Source organism: Neomonachus schauinslandi, chromosome 11 (assembly GCF_002201575.2).
Source record: "Neomonachus schauinslandi chromosome 11, ASM220157v2, whole genome shotgun sequence".
Taxonomy (NCBI): Eukaryota; Metazoa; Chordata; class Mammalia; order Carnivora; family Phocidae; genus Neomonachus; species Neomonachus schauinslandi.
The window spans coordinates 107,654,769-107,672,646 of record NC_058413.1 but is presented as its reverse complement, the minus strand read 5'-3'; the positions used below and the strand labels follow the sequence as shown (position 1 = coordinate 107,672,646).

General features: G+C 37.9%; 1 protein-coding gene across 3 annotated transcripts in view; it reads left to right on the top strand.

Annotated features, from left to right (window-relative positions):
- Positions 1-17,878, top strand: part of GRIA4 (glutamate ionotropic receptor AMPA type subunit 4) — a 367,043-nt gene that overhangs the window by 22,507 nt on the left and 326,658 nt on the right. The window lies entirely within an intron of this gene.

The following is a 17,878-nucleotide window of genomic DNA, read 5'->3' as shown; positions in this document are numbered from 1 at the left end:
CTCTCTCTCAAAAAAAAAAAAAAAATCTAAAAAAAAAAAAAAAAAAGGAATGAGGAAGAACAGGAGAGGCATACAAGAGGGTTGAAGGGAGCGAGCACAGGCTAAGCTGCAGGAGGGCGGGATGGCACAGGACAGTCTCTCGCTGGATCCGAGTGGAGACGGAGGGGGGCGGGCAGGGAAGGGGTGGCTTATAAATCAGGACTTTAGGAGCTGAGACAGAATCTGACAACAGGGAAGGTTTGGGCAGGGGACTGGTGTCATGAAAAGGGGAATGCCAGGACTAGCCCTCGGGCATGGGCACGCAGCACCAACTGAGAAGATAAAGAAGGTGGACACAAGAATGTAAAATGAACCAAACTAAAGGCTCGCTCATCAGTCATCAGCCCTCCCCGTTCTGGATTCTCTTGAGTCTATAGTTTTAGCTGATGTCCCATCTTCTCTTCTCAGAAGGTCTCCGGGCCTGTCTGTGTCTTTCTGTGTCTCACTCTCCAATCCAAGCTCTTTCACTTAAACTCAGAGGCCACAGCACTGCTCTTTCCATCTGGAGAAACACTTGCATCCTTTCCTTCCATCAGTGTAAGGAGAGCTTCCAGAGGCTCTGGAGCTCAGCCTGGATCCGATGCCCACTGTGTTGCTCAAAGACTACGTGAATTTTTTAAAGGTTTATCAACTTCATTGTGTTTCAGGAGTCTAAATTATAAATGGGTGGGGGAACCCTGACCCTGTTTTTAATTAGAAACAGATAAAAAGTTGCATTAAAATACATTGTATGAAGTGTTTAAGTCCTCTTAGGGTTAGTGTAACCAGTCATCCCTGAAATAATACCATGTATCATTCACTCAGCCTCCTGTGCACAAGATGAGCAGACCCGTGGTTAAAGGTGGTGAAGGAGAAGGGTCTCCAGGATCATGACTAAGAGGATGGAAACTGAGCTAATAAGTAGCATATGAAATGCAGGTGGAATTAAAGGCCCAGAGCGATTTTATGCATTTAGGTGCTAATTGAGTTAGAAATTCTTGTCTGATGGAGGAGTTCTGTATGCAGTTGAATATTCAAGTAGCTGTAGAAAGATCTGGGATAATTATATGGGTTTTGGAATTACCTGCATGTAGGTGAGAGTTAAAACCGTAAACAAGGAGATTCCTGAAGTGTATCCAGTTAGCATTAAACAAAGTCAGGATTTCTGAGGAAGGTCAGCAACACAAGAAGAAAGATACAAACTGTGTCTGTTTGGTCCACAAAACTTTAACAAATTAATTTGTTTCCAACTGAAAAGTCAGTAGATTGTACATAAAATTTTGGATTTCTGACCTCTCTGGAAAATTACAAAACCCTTATTACAATGAATCAGAATTTCCTCATGGCAACAGTTGACTGGAGCTTAGGAAGTGGCCCCCAGTTAAAGAAGCTCTGTTCTCTCTAGTTGGGTCTCAGAAACCCTGAGACCTACTGCCCATGTATTTATATCCCATCTAGGCCTTGCAGATATTTGACTTTGTGGCCGCTGAGAAGAACAAGCGAAGAGCAGTTTCTCAGTTGCCATGAAAGGATACACATCCATGGCCTATGCTTCAGATTGGCATGGGCAGTAGGAACTGAAGTGTCCTTGATTAGGGCGGAGACTTCGGCTCAAAGATCATGTGATCAGGCAATCTCTCCAGCACCTCAGCTCCTTGAGGGTGGTTCTCCTGTGGGGTGCTATGTTGTATTTTCTATATCACGGGAAATATTGGTTGCATCTGTGCCCAATAATGACTAAATGACCTTAGTTTTGATGTGTGCAATTTAAATAGAGGAACTTTACTATTCCATTATATGGATTTCTGTTTGAAATGACCTTTAAACTCAAAATTCCTTTTCTTAAAAATGTACCTGCTTTTTTTTTTTTTTTTTTTTTACTGACAATATTGCCATTTCTTAGATGTTTTATAGCTTGGTGTTTAGTGCTCTTGAAAATGGTTTCTGCCACTTCCTAGACATTATGGCCTGAGGCAGGTTTCTGAACTCCTCTGAGCCTCCGTGTCCCTGATCTGCAACACAGGGACTGTAGTAGGAACCTGAAGGGCACGCCGTGAGTCTTGAGGGAGATCTTACCTGCAAGGTGCCTGGCGTAAAGCCTGCACATGCGTTGACCCAACCATGGCTGTGACAACTTTGCCCCTTGCCCAGGGCCCCTGAGCCGGAAAGCGGGCTCATACCCACACCTTCCGAGTCCAGACTCCATATGCTGTTGTCCCTATTTCACCAAAGATTACTTATACATGCTTAAGAGTTGCTGCTATTTAGTATCTCTGATTCTGACAGCCCCCAAATGTCCCTGGTTTCCCCTGTGGGCTTATTATGTAATGTATGGGAAATTCTCTTTTGGACTGGCTGCATGATTCTGAAAATAAAACATTGTCAGTTATATTCTAGGTATGGAGGAATGTCAGAAAATTTTTTGAAAGTTCATTAGAAGGTAAAATCTATAGAGCTTGCCCTGATATTTTATTAAATGATTTTTGGGTGTGTACTTTTGGGGTGGACCTTGACAAATATAGAAAACTTTGTCTACATACCTATGATAATAAGACCTCATATATGTGTAGTACTTCACAGTGTTTCAGAAATGAGGCATTGGGGCGCCTGGGTGGCTCAGTTGGTTAAGTGTTCAACTCTTGATTTCAGCTCAGGTCATGATCTCAGGGTCATGAGATCAAACCCCATGTGGGGCTCTGCGCTGCTGGGCATGGGGCCTGCTTGAGATTCTCTCTCTCCCTCTTCCTCTCCCCCTTCCCCCATTCACGCTCACTCTGTCTCTCAAAAAAATATATATATGTGTGTGTACGATATGTATATGTATATATGATATATATAATGTTATATATATTATATATATCATTGATATATGTTGATATATATTGATAATTGATATATATTGATAAATGATATATATCATGTATGTATATGATGTATATGATGAGGCATTGAGAAATTAGTTGATATATAGGGCTTCTGACAAGTATATTGACAGTTAAAACTGCAACTTACATCTTTTTCTTAAATATTCACGGTCAAATATAGGAGTCTTATATTTAAATACTCTCTAAAATAATGATATCAGAGACTTAGAAAATAAATTATCTTTAATTTTCTTTAGAACCCAAAATAGAACTGGGGGAATTAACCTCTCCCTAGGAAATTAACTGCTTCAAAGTAAACTAAAATGTCAGTATTTGAATTAAACCATGCAAAGAACGTTTAGTGTACATGTACAATTTGTGACTTGGAAGCAAAAGCCAGTATTTGAAGGGGAAAGGCAGTGTAAAGACCTGTCATAGGGCTGATAAATGACGGCCCCGCAGTAAGTGTCAAGTGCAGGAACGTACATTAAAAATTTCATTGCTTTTACTTTAGGAGGAAAGGCTAGGTAAAATTGAACTAGGAATTGTGGAAATTACATTTTTTGACAAAGGAAAATACTGTGAAGGACATTGTAAAATTTCCGTGGGAATCGCAGGGGTGAGTCTCGTCCTGGCTTTGTGCCCTTTCACAGATCATTGGCGGCTTGAGTGGAGGCTGCGCCGTGTCGCCTGGCCGGGCCACGCGCCATTGCCGTCAGAGCTTGCCAGCCACGTCGTCCCCTGCAGTGACCCTCACCGTCACGCACAGGAAACCGTGCCAGTGGCCATGGGGAGACGTTGGCCTTGCCTTGCTTACGATCTAATTCTCACACTTTTACTTACAGCTTAGCTATCGCAGTAAACTAACCCTATTTACATAAACTGTTCTCCATAAACTCAAATCTTGAGAAAAAAAAAACTAGCATGTACTCAGGGTGGGTTAGAGAAGCAGGGGTCTGTGGTGCTGACTTGGAGCATCGTCTACAGACCTCAGAGCTGAGTGTCCTCGTCCACCTCTGGGCAGCTCTGCCTCACGTGTGTGCGGGAAAGCTCCAAACACGGGCTTTTAACTACCAAGTGTATTTGTAATCTATTAAAAGCAAAGCAGACGATTTAAGAATACAAACAGAGCAGCTTCCCAATGAAGAGGATAAAACACAAATACCTTCTTCTCGCTCTTCATCAGTTCGGTTGTTATTAGGTGATCCCCCTCATGGAATCTCTCATAGTATAAAACGTTCATGTTTATTAAAGACGGATAATGTTCATGAAATGGACATTTTAAGGCAACAAGGAACACCATTTGTGAACATGTGGATAGTATAATGTCCTGTTTCCCAAATAATTTCTTGCTCTTTTCATTTTCTCTCTCAAGAATGCGTTGCCATTTTACATTTTGTTCAAGATCAGCCTCTTTTCAACTTCAGGTGACTTTTTATTCAGTCTCATTTACTTTCCTTACCCCACCTGACACCCATACCAAATCAAAACCTCCTCTATGTTCATCCTTTCTCTTAGATACAATGCACAGGGACCTGCACACTGTCAGGGCTGACATGGTAAAGCCTGTCCCCTCCACTTTCCCTAGCAGCCCCCAGCTTCCTGAACCCATAGTCTATAAAGTCTAGCCTCATTTAGTGTGTGCCATATGGTGATGCTTCCCCACGGTTGTGACAATGTCATTGTAAACATATGCCTTGGAAAAGGATGCTTATTTAATCCATGAGCTCTTTGCAAAGAGAAATCTTAAAACAATGACACGGGATGACAGTATCTCTCAACGGTGATTCGTTTCAAGTAAACCGCCGAGATGCTCAGGTCTAAGTGCACTTGTCTAGAATTGAATCGGTGCCCTATCTGTCATGACTGTCAAGCCACGCGGTTCCCCTCAGTGTGATGTGTTTGGATTTGACCACACAGCCGTTTGGTTTCTTGACTTTTCAGTTGGTTATCATAGGACAGAGGCCTCAGCATGTATTTACTGTAAAATGGTGGTGTGATTTTTTTTTTTTAAATCTAAAATCTTAAGTATAGAGATAGAGAAGAATTTAGAACATTTTTAAGATTAAAACTCTACAAAATGCTGTTTAATTTTGGTATTTGTACTCCACATTATTGTTGAGAATATCATCAACCATTTGAAAATATTTCCCACGAAACTAGATCATCTTAATGGTACGAGGTATGAATAGAAGCTTTGTGGCCCTTAACACTAGAAATGGAAATACATAATTAATTTTAGTGCATTTCATGATATTAACAATAGAATGCAATGCCTCTCACATTTAAACAATCCTTTTGCTTACAACAGTATTATATAAAATTTTATTGAAATTTCTATTTTAAAAGTAATGCTTTTAAATTGGATTGAATTTCTCTGGGGACTAGGAATCCCTGGATTTTGTGTATATTATGTAATATGAATCATGTCAAAAAACATTTGCATTTGTTAACACAATAATTTATAAATATTTACTGAATATCTATCTAATGCATCATACTGTCCTAGGCACTATCAAGGATTTAAAGAAAAGCCAGATAAATGCTCTGCCCTCATCAAGTTTTAAGTCTACAAGGAGGGATACATGTACATAGATGGCCATTCTACTAGATGCTGGTGGATGCCACAATGTGCCTTGCAGCTCCTAAGGATGGAAAAGTTCCTAGCCAGGAACATATGGCATTGGATCTTAAACCTAGGCAGATATTTTAATAACTTGTGTTTGACAGTCATTATAGCATATTGTTATTCTACAAGGTAGGCTAAAAAAAATGCAATTTGATATGATGATTCTTAAAACCTAACCCATATGATGGGCACCGACCTGGGTGGCTCAGTTGGTTAAGTGTCTGCCTTCTGCTCAGGTCATATCTTGGGATCCTGGGATGATAGAGCCCCACGTCAGGCTCCCTGCTCAGTGGGGAGTCTGCTTCTGCCTCTGCCTGTGAGCCTCCCCCAGCTCTCACTCTCTCAAATAAATAAATAATATCTTAAAAAAAAAAAAACTAACCCCTATGAGAATGATCATGAAGGAAGATGGTTCATCACCAGTGAAATACTGGTTGCAATTCACATGGACATCTGAGATTCTGAATGCTTACAATGGTGTATTTTTGCTACCCAGATGTCACATAAGTTTGAACTCATTTCACTGAGCACCTGATAGATGATATAGGTTGCTTGTTTCTGAGAGAACTAGAGTGGTCTTATGCAGGAGTGAAAGTGTGAAGCTCTTCCCCCAAAGCAATGCTGAGTCTTGCTTCGGAGCAGGAACGGAAGCCGTGCGATATTGGGGGTGATTAATACGCTACCAAAGGCCGCAGGGTGGTCATGCTGACAGGGACAGCAGGAGCCGTGGAGGAAGAGCCAGGTCAGGAACTTTGTGATCCCTGTGGGCTCAGGGCCAGGGCTGTCCACACACACGCCCGAGCAGCAGGCTGTATCTGCAGCTACCCTGAATCGGCCAAACACCTGTTGCTCTAAATCATCCTATTTAATTCCATAAATAACACACAGTCATTTTTAAACATATATGATAAGTTCAGAGTAACAATATTATCAAATAGTTTTTCAGGAATCTGCACCTTAGAGGATGGGTTTTTTTCTCCATATTTTCTTGGTGCATATCATCTGTTCCCCTTTTTAAATAGTATCTGGATTATTTAGCCTGTCTTTTTATTAAACATCACTCATTCTTCATTTACCCGATTACTTCGAAGTCTCTTTGTTGATCTCTGACTTGCACACTCTCACCTCCGTGGATCTCTTAAGTTCATGTTCTTCTCTCACCGTACCTCTGCCCTGTGAGGGGATTGCTTTCTCTCTTTCCCGTCTTTCTGTAGGTTATTAAAACTCACTCTCTTCTTTTTCTTTCTCTGACGTTCCCAGAATAACATTCATCATTCCTTTCCCTTCCTGATCACCTTTTACCTTGTTTGTCAGTGAAGTGGCCCACTTATCCTTTCTGTTCCCTGTTCTCAGTTTGCAAGTCAGCATAGTGCACATAGTAGTTAATTAGCAAGTATTTACATAAATACTCAATATTCCACGAACGTGTCTGCATTTTCTCTGAAAACAATAAACCAGCGAGAAATCAAACAAATCACCATAAATAAAGGAGGAAGTGCATCTTGGCTCCCTCTTACTTGGAAAGGGAGTACTTACTGAATCACACTAACTCCCTGGGGAGAAGGGAATATTTATGCTATGCCAACCCTAATTCAGTGTTCATTCTCTTCTCACTCCCGAATCCAGCACTTGTGCATTCATTAAGTCCACTGATTCCACTTTTGAAGAAAAGTTAAAAAAAAAAGTTTACTAAGGGGATGAGTACCTGAACAAGTACAGAATATGTTTTCAATATTTGATTTAAGCAGACATTATTAGTTTCATGGATGAAGTATACTTATGGCAATGTTTGAACAGTTGTTGTGGAAGGGACCCCAGGCCTCTGGCCCCATGAGGATTTCAGCACCACAGTCCTGCACCTCCCGTGGGGCCAGCCTCAGTCTTTCTGGGCTTTATAGTATTTATGATAGTAAGTTCAAAGAGTCTTAATCTTAGAAAAGTTGAGGACATCTTAAACATTCAATATATTTTACTTCAAAATCATAGTGTATGTTTTTAATTTACAATGGTAATGTCATCGTATTATTATTCACATTTAAACTATAACCATGATCATCATAGGCTGTTAAACTGAAAGGTACCTATAAATCAGGTAGTTCCTGTCACCGAAAAAGGTAAAGGGCTCTCCTAAATTCACACCGTGCCCTTCTGATACAGCTGGGGCTATGAATCCACATCTCCTTAATCTGAAGCCAAACTTCTACTGTTCCATAGTAACCTTGCTAATACAAAGAGAGCAAAGGATCATAGAGTTTGAAGAAAGCAATCAAGATGATGTTTTCCACATAATCTTCAATTTACAGACTGCATCTTAATTTTCACTTAAATACGAAAAAGAAAACGAGTACACGTTTCCTATATCCTCATACTACTTACATCTCACGCGGGAGGTGCCATCACTTGCTAAATTCCATTACCAGGTACTACGGGTAGTAAAAATGTTTAGCGTTTCATAGAGATTTAAAAAAAAATCAGGGGCACCTGGGGGGCTCAGTCGGTTAAGTGTCTACCTTGGGCTCAGGTCATGATCTCGGGGTCCTGGGATCGAGCCCCCTGTCTAGCTCCCTGCTCAGCGGGGAGCCTGCTTCTCCTCCTCCCTGCTTGTGCTGTCACTCTTTCTGTCTCTCTCTCAAATAAATAAATTCTTTAAAAAGATCATTAGAATTATTGCAATAAATGATTAATGAAGAATATAGGTAGATAATTTTTTACTATTTTGAGAGCATCAACATTTATATTAATCAAATAACTACATTTTAGCTTTTCAGAAATAATCTGGGGTTTATTTCTGACCAAGAGTTTGATGGAGATGTTTCCCTAACATTCAGAAAAAGAAAGTAAAGAGACGACATTTTCTGAGTTAAGAAGTTGGGTGTTTCATAATAATTTCAAACCCACAAAAATGAAAAAAAAAATTTTTTCCTTGTATTCTGTGAATTCCTTACCAACACGTTCACACTTGTTGCTTTATTTTGACAAATCTTTCTAATTACCACGGTAATGTGCCTGTAACAGTTATAACTACAGTTATAACAAACAAAACAATTAAAATCACAGTAATCTTACTACCAAATAATAAAAATGTACATACTGGTTTTACTTATTTTAAAAATATTCATAATATTTATTGTGTTATTTAGGATTAACATTTTATTTTAGGCATTATCCCAATAAATATTATTCAGAAATACTGTTTTAATGACCACATAATAATTTAGTTTATGGATGATCATTTATTTAGTGATTTTGTTTTTAAATGTTTAATTTTTTTCTAGTATTTAATAATTATAAGTAACACTTTGACCATATTTCTACTTATTTCCTTTGGATGTTTCCATCCATAACTGAAAGCCTGTACCTCCCACTCCCCTTCATCCACTTTGCTCATCCTCTAACCTCTCTTCCCTCTGGCAACCATCAGTTTGTTCTCTGTATTTATGGGTCTATTTCTGCTTTTTGTTTTTTTCATTTATTTTGCATTTTTAGATTCCATATATAAGTGAAACCATATGGCATTTGTTTTTCTCTATCTGACTTATTTTACTTAGCATAATACCTTCTAGGCCCATCCATGTTGTTGCAAATGACAAGATCTCATTCTTTTTATGACTGAGTAATAATCCATTGTGTGTGTGTGTATATATATATACACACACACACCACATCTTCTTTATCCATTCATCAGTTGATGGGACACTTGGGCTGCTAACACATCCTAGCTGTTATAAGTAATGCTGCAATAAACATAAGAGTGCATGTATCTTTTCAAATTAGTGTTTTTGTTTCCTTTGGGTAAGTACCTGGTAGAATTACTAGATTGTATGGTATTTCTATTTTTAATTTTTTGAGAAACCTCCATACTGTTGGAGCATGCATATTGTAAAAGTTCTCAATATATACTGTGAAATTGCTTTCTGCATAAACATACATGGCTCTCAGTGTGTGCTGATGCTCTTTTCATCACAATGTATATTAATTTCTTCTCAATTAGGTAGATGACTAGTGATAGCTAATTATTTTCATTTTGTTTTGCTTTCTCTATTTCTTAAAATTACATTTCTTTTGCTTAATTTTTACTTTTCTATTCATTTAACATGTAAAAATAAATTAGATTAAATTGATGTTTTGAAGCTTCAAACAGAGCATGTTTTATAACATTATTCTTATCCTAATTATTATTTTTATGTCAGATCACTATGTTTAGAATCATGGAGCATTGCCTTATAAGTTTTTAATAAGCCCTTCTGAAAGTTTACGAGAGTATTTCCCTGATATCTGTCATGATAACATTGACGACAGTAAAAGTAGAATAAAACAGAACTTTGATTTATCATTTAAGTCTAGAGCTTTATTAACATTTAATGAGTAAGTGATATAGAATAATTATTCCCTATGTTTAATACAATTCTGAAATTAGTAACTATATTAACTTTCTATCTGAGAGTTACAGAATTTAGATCTTGCGGTTTAACCTAAATTGTTCTATAATATTAGCCTTTTTCTCTCAACTCACCTTAGCCATTATTCTCCCTTCTGATGTTACTTTCCAGCTCAGTCTGGTCACTGATGTTCGTTACAGCAGTTACTTGAGCAGAAAATTGAGAAGAATTTTTCTGCTTAATGACTCAGCTAAGACTAGTATGGAGAGCGTTTAAAGGGCAACAGACTTGGCAGGAAATACATCTCTGATTTGGGGTTTTGTTTTTCTTTTTTAATTTCCAAAGAATCCTTGAGTATAACAAGATCAATCATATCTCACAAGCGTATGTGCTACCGTGTAATATCACTTTGTGTCACTCGCACTTTGGTCACGTGATTCCCAAGGGTCCCATGCTGATGTCACTCACCAGTTTTAATTCAGCCCAAGTCAGGTTCGTCTCCTGTCCGTCCATGCTTCAGTGCCTCCAGTCCATGTGTGTTACTAGGCCACCAAGCAGTGTTGCCTGTAGTCTCTCTATTTCAAGACAGAAAACTGCTCTCTACAACCTTCTGTGCTCTCACAGGAGCTCACATTGAGCAAGGAGGAGTAGCGGCTGGCAAGCTGAGAACACAGTGGCGTTAAACTAAGTCACCCGTCTCTCTTGATGGAAACCCGTTATTCATGAAACTACCCTGTGCACTCCAGCTCTGTTAAACATTAGAGTGACTTGGATCCATGTATTTGGGTCACATCTAACACTCCTTGGAACGTTCAAGGGTGACCTTGGTTCCTGAGTTGGAGCCTAAACCTTGACTCATGTGAAGCCTCAAAGGTACTTAACTAGTATATACTATCAACTTCTTAATTTTTATGCAAAATTTCCAAAATTGTATGGCCTTGGAAGCCCTTTGTACCTGTTTACCCCCTCCTCCAAAGTTGCAGAAAAAAAGAAAAAAACCCAAAAACCCCAGATGTGTCTAAATCGATCAAGACTGTATGTCCTAAGTGTTGAGGTTGGGCTTTCTGTTGGACATACTAAGTTTGTATAATATCATTGAAAAAGATGCATCTAGCTTACTATCTTGTAATCCTGATGCAAAGCCACACATTTTATAACTATTCAGGTAATTTGCTTGAATTAAAGTACAACATCGTATATTTCTTCCTCTGATTTTTGTTTGGATATATGTCACATTTCAATGCAATATGTTTGCCACATTTACTGTGTTACCTGCTTCTTGCTTTCTGAGAATATGGTGGTCAACATCCAGGGTTGTTCAGCATTCATCCATCTTGAATAGGAACATGAACAAAGCTAAGATCCTGTAGGATTCTTGACAAACTCTTCCCTTTAGGAAAGTTGACCTCTTTCAACTGCCAGCACATCTAGGCCCAGTTATTTCACCAGTTAGAAAGCTCTTGTCTCTTCTGTTTTGATTCCATGTTTCCTTATGGTTTAGTCAGGGACTTCCAAGACGGGCTGCCACATGCTTTACTGAGGTACTGATGTCCTAGGTGCTCCTCATTTACCTGGTTTCCTCCAGGGGCAGTGGCGGGAATCATCCTCATCCTGGTATCATCGTCGTCATAGTGTTCACACTAATGGCAGCCATAGGAGTGGAAACCACAGCATGTTAGATGCAACTATTTCAGCCACCGTTAACTGAGTCACCGATATGGTTGTATCACATACAGAAATAAGTATGTGAAGAGCTCCGCACACAAAGATTTTCAAAGGAAATTACTGAGAAGCTGGTTTTAAAACTACTCACCTACTTCAAGGAGAGGAAAAGAGACTATGATGAGAAGAGATGCCCGAGATTTGTTTTGGAGGAAATGACTGCCATGCTGCGAGATCCCATGTCCCCCACTTCTCCCTCAGAGCTCCATCAAGCTTGCTGGTCTCTAATGGTTGAGTCTAACTTTTTATCCTTTTATTTTATTTTATTTTATTTTTAAAGATTTTATTTATTTATTTGAGAGAGAAAGAATGAGAGATAAAGAGCATGAGAGGGAGGAGGAGGAGAGGGAGAAGCAGACTCCCTGCTGAGCAAGGAGCCCGATGTGGGACTCGATCCCGGGACTCCAGGATCATGACCTGAGCCGAAGGCAGACGCTTAACCATCTGAGCCACTCAGGCGCCCCTTTTTATCCTTTTAGAACATCAAAGTCTTATTCGCATCATTGAGAAGGCTATTTCCAGGAAATATGTTAAGAGCACATTGGGATAAGAGAAGTTTAAGATAAAGACATTCTATTTATGCTGACTGTTGGAAACTGGCAGCCCCTAAGCCCTGAATCATATGTTACGGGCAGTAATTTTCCTAGGTGAAGAGAGTGAACGCTGGCCTCGGTCTCTGTCCTAGTGGATCAACAGCAAGGTGTGGTGAGTGAGAAGCGGGTCATTGTTCCCAGAGGCCCTCTTAACAAGCCCTAAGTAGATGTGGGGCGTGAGGCTTAAGCCGTGGTGGCCCCCAGGGGAAACGAACTCCCAGCTGAAGACCGACCCCCCACCACCAGCCCAAGAGTTTCCGCTGCAGCAGGGCCGAGGGAAGGAGGGTGGCCAATTGGAAGAACTGGACTGCAGCAAGCCCACCTCACACACTCTTTTCAGCACCGGAGTAACTCACGGAAGCTCCCCGTTCAAAGAATAAGAAGATAGCAACAGCATCCATTTAAACAGGGTAGGAAAACAAAAGACAACATTATTTCAGGACAAATGACAGGAATGGATGGAACTGCCTAGATTCAGAGGTGAAAAGCATAAAAAAAAAAAAGCAGTGAAGAGTATCATGGTGATGCTGTGGAATTTCTCTTAAAAATGATGAAAAGGAATATAGCATGAAAAATACTAGTAAGGAGTATGCATTTAAATGTGTATCCTAAGAAATTGAGGGGAGGGGGGAGCAGGTTTTTGAACTTGTAAGAAAATTAAAGAGACCATGAGTTCTATGAAATGAATCAAAGGAATAAAGAAAGAAGAAACCTCGAAAGATTACAAGGAGCTGGCAAAATCGAGGCAAGCATTTGATGAGAAAAGTGAAATTATTTCAAAATCCAAACCTGCATTAGCAATATCAATGAATAGAATTAGCATTTTTTAAAAAGCCAAGTAAAATATCAGGAGGATAGAATGGAGAAAATAGCACCCAGTGTATAGCTACAGAACCAGAACCCAGGTAAGGAGAGATTAGATGTTCTAGCTATTGAACATAATGTTGGTCAAATATATAAATAATTACCACTTCTGAAGAAAGGAAAACTGGAGCAGAAGAAAATGCAAAAATGAATACAAGAAGGCTTATCTGGAATAACATCCACTTGAAGCTCTGTACAGAAAGAGCTTTTTATATTCTAAGAAAATGCATTTCAATAAACAAAGTTTTATCAAATCCTTAAACTTGGTAGGAAACATGTTATTGAAAAGTCCGGAGGTAGATATAATTATTTAAATAACAATTAGTCATGAAGCTCTAATTATTGTTGAGAAATGGAAGCAGGGCGCCTGGGTGGCTCAGTTGGTTAAGCGACTGCCTTCGGCTCAGGTCATGATCCTGGAGTCCCAGGATCGAGTCCCGCATCGGGCTCCCTGCTCGGTGGGGAGTCTGCTTCTCCCTCTGACCCTCCCCCCTCTCATGTGCTCTCTCTCTCTCTCATTCTCTCTCTCTCAAATAAATAAATAAAATCTTTAAAAATAAATAAATAAAATAAAATAAAAAAGAGAAATGGAAGCAGGTGTAATTCTTGAAAGAAAGTAGAAAAATAATGTTACATTGAATGTAATTCACTGTTACAAAAAAAAAAAACAAAACCAAACCGAAAAACCAATACATCACCAAAAAAGGACACTAGCGAGTAAGTAGACAGTGGAGTGAGGTGTGCTCACAGACACTGTAGATGGCTGAAATCCACACATTGAGAAACAGCCGTGTGGTTTAGGGGCAGAAAGATGACCCCTACTTCCTTTCCCCTCCACATTACCAGTGGGGAAAAGGCTAAAGCATACATAAGCCATGTCACAAGTGATAGAACATAGAGGACATATTAAGGAAATTGGAGAAATAAAAAAATATAAAATAAGATGAAAAATTGGACGTTTCTGTTCTAATAATAAAATTTGTTATTTCTCGATTATTAAAAATGTTTCTTATATTGCATAAAAACAGTATTTTGTGCCCCAAAGAGGACAAACGGTCTTCTTAAAGAGAGTTTAAAATGAAATATTTGCAAAGATATCAGAGAATGCAGAAACTAGCCAGGAAAGGAGGGAGGAAGAGGAAGACAGACTGGAGAGAGAAAGAGGGAGGGTAGAAAGGAGAAAAGGAGAAAAGTGCAATAAGAAAAGCTAAGATGCACTACTTTTCGAAGTTTGCAGCCCTTGCCTGATAGCTCATCTCATCTTTTCAACACCCCTGCAAGTAGGTACTATTGTTCTTGCTGTGGGCACAGCCAGCCAGTGGCATAGAGAGCTAAGGGCTTTGCCTGGGCTGTCAGAGCTGGCGCTGGGGGGCTGAGCCTGCGGGGTTGGGGGAAGGAAGCCTACAGTCAGTGCCCTGATCACGCTGTAGTGCTGTAGAAATTATAAGTCACAGAGAAGTTCTATAAATCTTCAGACATCACACATTTTATTGACATGTAGAAAGCAAAAACTATAAGATAGTTGAGGAAGAAATCAATATAAGTGCATCAGTAGTAACAGACTGTACTAGATCAGACAGATAAGAAATAAAACTACAATGTATTTAAAAATGTAATTAATTTTTCAGTTTATCTCAGCTAAACATCCATGAGAATGTTTCCGCATTTTCATTTATAAAGTCTTTGAGTCTTTCAGTGCAGAACTTAAAATCTTTTAGGAAATAATGTATTTTATTAAAATTATTTCATCCAGTTCTTGGCCTTAGATTATATCTTAATAATGTTTATTATCATTCCATTGGTCTGATAGTTCTATTTGACAGACAAGGTTAAAGATAGAAATCAAGCACTTTGGCTTTCTTTTTGTTATGCATTAGCATTGGCCCATGAATGTGACCTTTTTTCCTTGTCTAATAACTAAAAATAGCTTATGCAAAGGCAACATGCCTATTCATAACAAATTAGCCAAATTCAAAAAAGGATAAAATTTTCGCCTCGTGAGATTTCATACATAGGTTTTATCAGACCCTGGCAGTGGAAATTTAAATTGGTTTAATCTTTCTGAAAGCAATCTTATTATATTCATCAATAACTTTTAATTTTCATAACCTTTGACCTGTAAGTTAATAAATTATTTCAGCAACACAGAAGTAGATTTCAGCATTATTTATAATACTGAAAATTTGAATACATCCTAAATGTAGCAATATAGCAAAGTGATTACTGAAATAATAAATCCCTCATACACTTGACTCAAATGAAAACATTAAAAGGATGATGCTAATAGTTTTGAATTATCTAAGGAAATAGCTGTGAGAGAAGATATTAAGATAAAAGATTAGAATCTCAAAAACATGTATATAAAATGATCTCAACCATATAAATAATTATATGAAGAGAAAACATTTAGAAAAAAAAATGCCAAAATTTTGTATTCCCTGAGTCTTTCTGAGTTTTGGGAGGATAAATGAATGATGTTTCACTCAACTGTTCTGCATTTACAAGTGTTCCAAAATTATAATTTGAAAATAGTGGGAATACTTCCTTTTACTTATTTTTGTAAGTCTCTTCGGGGGATTACCCATTCTTCCTTTCCATGATGGAGGCCTTGGAAAGTACAGATCTCAAAAAGAGGATATTTTCAGAAGAGAGGGACTCTCAGATGAAATAAAACAGCTTCCCCTGTTTTCATGTCATGGGAATTCCTAGAGTCTACACTCAGAGCAAAATCCTGAGTATGGAAAATAGGCCACCAGTTACGACACTGTCCAAGATTTAAACATTTTATTATGGAACAACCAAAGAATATGAAAAACATGTTTCCATTATTCAAAACGTCTTGACCACAAAATAAATCTCTTAAACACCAAGACAAAGAAAAACTTTAGAATTTGATCATGAATTTCAACATTTAGTACATAAGAATCTCTGGATGGAGTGGAGAGGCACTTAAAAAATTATGAATTCAAGGACTTAGCCTCTGAAATTTTGATCCAGTTGGTCTGGGGTAAGGCACAGGAGCTAGAATTTTTGTGAGTATTCTCAGGCAGTTTATTCAGATGGGCTGTGAAGCACAGTCACATTAAACTAACTTTCTTTCTTTCTTTCTTTCTTTCTTTCTTTCTTTCTTTCTTTCTTTCTTTCGTGTTTGTATGATCGTAATTTTTTTGCAGTTTTATTGAGGTATGATTGACACACAATGAGTCACACATATTCAAGTATGCACATATGTAAACACCCATGAAACAATCTCTATCTTAAAGACAAACAACATATCACCAGCAAAAATTTTCTCATGACCCTTGTTTTTAAAGAATTTCATAGTCTCTTGATTACTATAGACTTGTAATAACCTTAAAACGAACATCTTTGTTCTTCTTTTCAAAGTTGGTTTAACTATTCTACCAATTTAATTATTAATCTCATCCCAAAATGTCCTTACAGAAACATCCAGAAATGTTTGATTAGATATCTGGGCATCCTGTGGTCTAGTCAAGTTCACGCATAAACTTAGCCATCATACTCACTCAGGAAAAAAGAAAACCTGAATAGCTCCATATCTGCTAACAAAATTGAATTTTAGTTACAAATCTTCCTACCAGGAATCCCCCATTCCTCTGTTTTCCTGGTAAATTCAACTAAACACATAGGAAGAAATAGTACCAATTTTATACAAATTCTTCTAGACAATTAAAGAGGCAGAAGTATTTACAAACCCATTCTAAAATGGCAAAGATAAGCAAAGATATTATAGTAAATTAAAATTGCAGACCAATACCAAATACCGATGCAAAGTTTACCACACTTATAGAAAATCATATATAACAATACATAAAATGGATATTCCATCAATACCAAGTAGATTTTATCCCAGAAATGCAAGTTTGGCTTGACATTTGAAAATTAATCAATGTAATTTGTCACATTAGGAGGCGAAAAAGAAAAATCATATGATCATCTCAACATATGCAGAAAAATCATTTGACCTGGGCCAACATTTCCTGATCAAAATATATAAGCTAAACTTTCATATTACAAGCTGGCTTTCTCTGTAGTAATCTCAGAGAAAAGATCATTCGTGAATATTCTCACCAAAATTAGACAATATGTGAATAATATACAATCTTCAGCAGGCTTTTCTTACCACAAAATCCTATCAGGCAGATTTGGGTAGATCTAGTCTATTAACATAGATGGGCATTTGAGTGAACATTTTGCAGTTTAATCAATTAAAGTCAGAAATGTGTAAAAAATCCAAATCTTAAAACTTTTATATTTAAAAATGAAATGAAACTTTTATATTTAAAAATGAAATATATTTAAAAATGAAAACAGCATTTCATGATGAATTTTTCTTATGAATTTTCAAGCAACTGATTAAATATAGGAAGAAAAAAGTAATTCCAGTTAACTTTGGTAAACATAGAAATTTGAAAAAGATGAATGTTCATGCCTAATTAGTAGTCAATGAAAATACTATTCTAAAATGACCATTAATACTATTTCCTTCAAATAATGTCACACCTTGACTTGGAACCAACATTTTTGCAACACACAGCTACACTGAGTGAACTGAAGCCTGTGTGCACTTATGCTCTAAATCTGTGATTCCCTAGTCTGCATCACAATCATCTGAGATACGTATGGAAAAAGATATGTAGAACTCAGAAACTTGGGTGAGGAACTGGAAAGCTGAAGAGAGAAACACACAAGAATCTCTTTTTTTGGAAAAATATCCACATAATTCTGATGACCAGTCATGTTTGAGGACCACTATTCAAAATAACTGCCTGGGGTGTTCTTCCCTAA